This window comes from Penaeus vannamei, chromosome 37 (assembly GCF_042767895.1).
Source record: "Penaeus vannamei isolate JL-2024 chromosome 37, ASM4276789v1, whole genome shotgun sequence".
NCBI lineage: Eukaryota > Metazoa > Arthropoda > Malacostraca > Decapoda > Penaeidae > Penaeus > Penaeus vannamei.
The window spans coordinates 17281678-17286490 of record NC_091585.1 but is presented as its reverse complement, the minus strand read 5'-3'; positions in this window follow the sequence as shown (position 1 = coordinate 17286490).

Below are 4813 nucleotides of genomic sequence, written 5' to 3'. Positions count from 1 at the left end.
TTCCTGTTTCTCCGAGACGCGTGCAGACCGCCTCGTCCTATTAAGCTCCGTCGAAAAGTCTTTTCGAGGGTAAACACACAAGTCTGGAAGATAAAATGAATTCCTCCGAACGAAGACGACCCTCTCGCAGTAGCTTCCTGAGAGTGGACTCGAGAGGAGGGAGGGAAAATAAACATGGAATAATGCCAAGAATGCGACGCGAGTAAATCCGAGAAGTCGGAAGTGAGGGAAGTGAGAGGCAATTGTGAAAAATCGGGAAGTGATCATCGCTAAGTCACGGAAGATTGAGATGAAAGCAAAGGGAGAAAGATGAGTAGAGATGACAAAGTGATGGATGTAGATTGTAGATTGAGAGATTGTGATGATAATCTATGAAGCAAGACATGAGGAACGAAGCACACTGAAGCTACATTTGTATATGATAACAGGGAAGAGCAAAATGATAGTGAAGGACGCGATAAAACAAAGATTAAGATTAGCAGTTTTATGATCACTATACAAACTGCGAGAAGATAAATGACTGTGGTTCAAAGTGAAGTCATTAAGTTTTAGGAATGTTGGAAGCCGACTTGGAATAAAAGCTGGGAAGGGCAAAATGATAGTGAAGACACTGAAACGAAGGCTAGGAATACGTCATTATGAGCACAATACAGTGAGAGAAGTAATAAAGTTGGTGTAAATCTAATCAAATATCAGAAATAAGGAAGTAGAATTCCGAATAACAATTGGGCAACAGAAGATGGCGAAAGAAAGAAAGAAATTAGCAGTATCGTGAACTCTTGGCAGATTGTGAAAGGACAAACGGTTATGGTACTAAATAATCTCCATAAGTTTCAAGAATGATAAAGGATACTGAGCTTAAGAGTTGCGTGACAGTGTAGAGTTTGTACAAGCTCCTCTAGCTGCCGTCAATTAACTTCACTTATTGCATTGCCTGCTATTTGCATTTCATTGCGAGAATAGCAAGAGAGAACACCAAGGATAGTGGTAGGAAGAATGAGATAGAAAGCGACTAGAGAGAGAGAGGGAGGGAGGGAGAGAGAGAGATAGAGAGATAGAGAGAGGGAGAGAGAGAGAGAGAGAGAGAGAGAGAGAGAGAGAGAGAGAGAGAGAGAGAGAGAGAGAGAGAGAGAGAGAGAGAGAGAGAGAGAAAGAGAGAGAGAGAGAGAGGGGGGAGGAGAGAGAGGGAGACAAAGAGAAAGAGAGAGACAGAGGAGACATAGAGAAAGAAAAAGAGAGAGAGAGAGAGAAGTATCACAGAGCAAAATACAAAATGAAAGACAGCGAACAGAGAGAGAGAGACAGAAAAAAAAAAGAAATAACAAGAGTTTTCGTCCCATCCCAGTATGTTTCAAAGATTAACATCTGACAGTTCACACACACGGCCAGGCATTAATTGCGCAATACCGACAGTTGGAACAAAGAACTGGCGATATTCGTCATCAGTTCAACATCCCACCAAAAGCTATGGCCATTGAGTGTGACAGACAGTAATAACCTACAGTGCCAGATCGTAGGAGCAGGTGACAGGTGTGAATGACCCGGGATGACCAGAGATAGAGTACGGAGGGAGGAGAGCGTGGATGGGGGCCTGCCGGGTGACAGAGATGGATGAAACTGATGGATAATCGCCTCGGTTGATGACCTTCCTCTGCGGGGGGGGGGGGGGATAGAAGGGGAGAGGGGGGGGGGAGAGTGTTATTTGATACAGAAGGGAAACGAGAGCTTGATTGGGGTGGATCCTTTGGCACAGTAATGTTGGTTTCTGTATCTTGGGTAAGGACATAGGGAAGAGAGGAAAGCTTATGTAATATATATCACTAATACTACTCCTGTTACAACTAACAATAATGATAATGATAATGATGATAATGATAATGAAAACAATACTACTATTACTACTACCACTACCAGTAATGACAATAACAGTAACAACGATTACAATGCTGACAATGATAATGACAGTAATAAAAACAAACATAACAACAAAACAACAAAGAAACACATCCATTCCATTACAAAAAGAAGGAAGGAGTAGCCAAAGAAACCAAATAACAAAATTTAATAACAAAAAACATAGAAACACATCCATACCATTACAAAAAGAAGGAAGGAGTAGCCAAAGAAACCAAATAACAAAAAACATAGAAACACACCCATACCATTAAAACAGAAGAAGGAAGGAGTAGCCAAAGAAACCAAATAACAAAAATCAACAACAAAAAACAACATAGAAACACACCCATACCATTACAAAAAAAGAAGAAAGGAGTAGCCAAAGAAACCAAATAACAAAAATCAACAACAAAAAACAACATAGAAACACACCCATACCATTAAAAAAAAAGAAGGAAGGAGTGGCCAAAGAAACCAAATGAGGTTGCTAAGAAATCCAAAAGTTAATGTAGGAAGGCACCGCGCGTGTCTCTAAACTTTTCCCAATTTGCATATTCCAAACGGAAAATTGATATCGGTACTCAATCACACTCAGACACAGATATACCCGAATAACACGGTTTCGTCTTGTTTGATTTTTATCCTTTCTTTTCTTCTTCATTTTTTTTTTCTTTCTTTCTTTCATTATTTTGTTCTGTTTGGTTTGAAGTGATATAAATTATCCTAATGATAATGTCGAGGAGGAGGATAGCGATGAAGATAAGGAAGATAAGGATAAATCATGCTTGTAATAACACTAATTCATGATGATGATAACAATGATAATGATGATGATGATGATGATGATGATGATGATGATGATGATAATAATGATAATAATGATAATAATAATAATAATAATAATAATAATAATAATAATAATAATAATAATAATAATAATAATAATAATAATAATAATAATAATAGTAATAATAATAATAATAATAATAATAATAATAATAATAATAATAATAATAATAATAATAATAATGATAATAATAATAATGATAATGATAATGATAATAGTGATAATGATGATAATAGTAATAATGATAATAATAATGATAATAATAACAATAATGATAATGACATTGTTGATGATGATGCTGGTGATGATGATAACAATAATAATAAAGATAAAGATGGTAAACACATGATAATGATAATAATAAAAGTATTATAATGATAATGCTATTTCTCATAATGATAATGCTAACAAAAATGATGCTACTACTAATAATAATGATCTTGATGATATTGCAAATGGTGATGATAATAATGATAAAATAGAAACAATAATGTTAATATCAAGAATTCTGATAGATATCATTATTGTTATCATTATTATAATCAATATTATTATTATTATTATTATTATTATTATTACTATTATTATTATCATTATTATTATTATCATTATTACCATTTTTATTATCATTATTATTATTATTATTATTATTATTATTATTATTATTATTATTATTATTATTATTATTATTATTATTATTATCATTATTATTATCATTATTATCTTTATTACTTTATTACTATAATCATAATTTTTCTTGCTATCATTATTATCGTTATTATTATTATAGCGGACGGTATCGCTATTTTCATCACAATTAGCTTTTCTCACTGAGGCCTTGAAATTTTGGAAAGGAAAATCAGACAGAAAAGAATAAGATCCTGATAACATGAAAGTAATGCAGATCATAACAAAAACCAGTACACGAATAAAGACATTTAACATAGGAACCCTCTCATTAATTACTAACCCGCACTCACTCACACCCCCACGCTTTTAAAACCCGCATGCCAATTCACGTAAAAACAAAACAAAAAAACGGCGATTCACGTAAAAAAAAAAAAAAAAAAAAAAAAAAAAAAAAGCACGACCACGCAAAAACCGTATTTATTTATTTTTTTCTTCTTCTTCTTCTTTTACCTCCCTTGCATCAGGAGACAGAAAGGGGTCGCGAACGGAATCCAATCAGGAGACAATCAGTGGTGCTATGTAGGGTACTAGGAGGACCACCTTGCGCGTCAATACTCCCTCACACGCGCTTCTCGTCCCATCGCCCTCTGCCCTCGCTGCCCTCACCCTGGCCCTGTCCCCTTGACGCCGCCGCCCCCGTGTTCCTCTCTCTCTCTCTCTCTCTCTCTCTCTCTCTCTCTCTCTCTCTCTCTCTCTCTCTCTCTGTCTCTGTCTCTGTCTTTGTCTCTCTCTCTCTCTCTCTCTCTCTCTCTCTCTCTCTCTCTCTCTCTCTCTCTCTCTCTCTCTCTCTCTCTCTCTCTCTCTCTCTCTCTCTTTCTCATTCTCTCTCTATCTATCTTTCTATTTATCTATCTATCTTTCTATTCATCTATCTATCTCTCTGTCTATCTCTCTTTTTTCATTCTCTCCCTCTCTCTTTCTCTCATTCTCTATCTATCTATTTATCTATCTATCTCTCTGTCTATCTCTCTTTTCCATTCTCTCTCTCTCCCTCTCTCTCTCTATCTATCTTTTTATCTATCTATCTATCTGTCTATCTCTCTCTCCCACTCCCCCTCTCTCTACTTCTCTTTCTCCGTCTCTGTCTCTCTGTCTTTCTCTCTCTCTTCCCTTCTCCTTCTCCTCCTCTTGTCCTGTCCTTTTCACATTCCCCTCTCACTCTCCCTGGCTCTATCCCTGTCCTCTTCCCCTCTCTCTCTCTTCCCGTCTCCTTCCCTTCTCCCTCCTCCCTTGGGCCTTCCTCTGTCCTTCTCCTCTTACCTTGTTCCTGTTTCCTCCTCCTCTCTTTCTTCCCCAAATATGTTTTTATTTTTCCCTTGACCCTGTTTCTGGTTTCCTCCCTTCTCCCTCTTTCCCTCGAACTAGTTCCTCCCTCCTTCC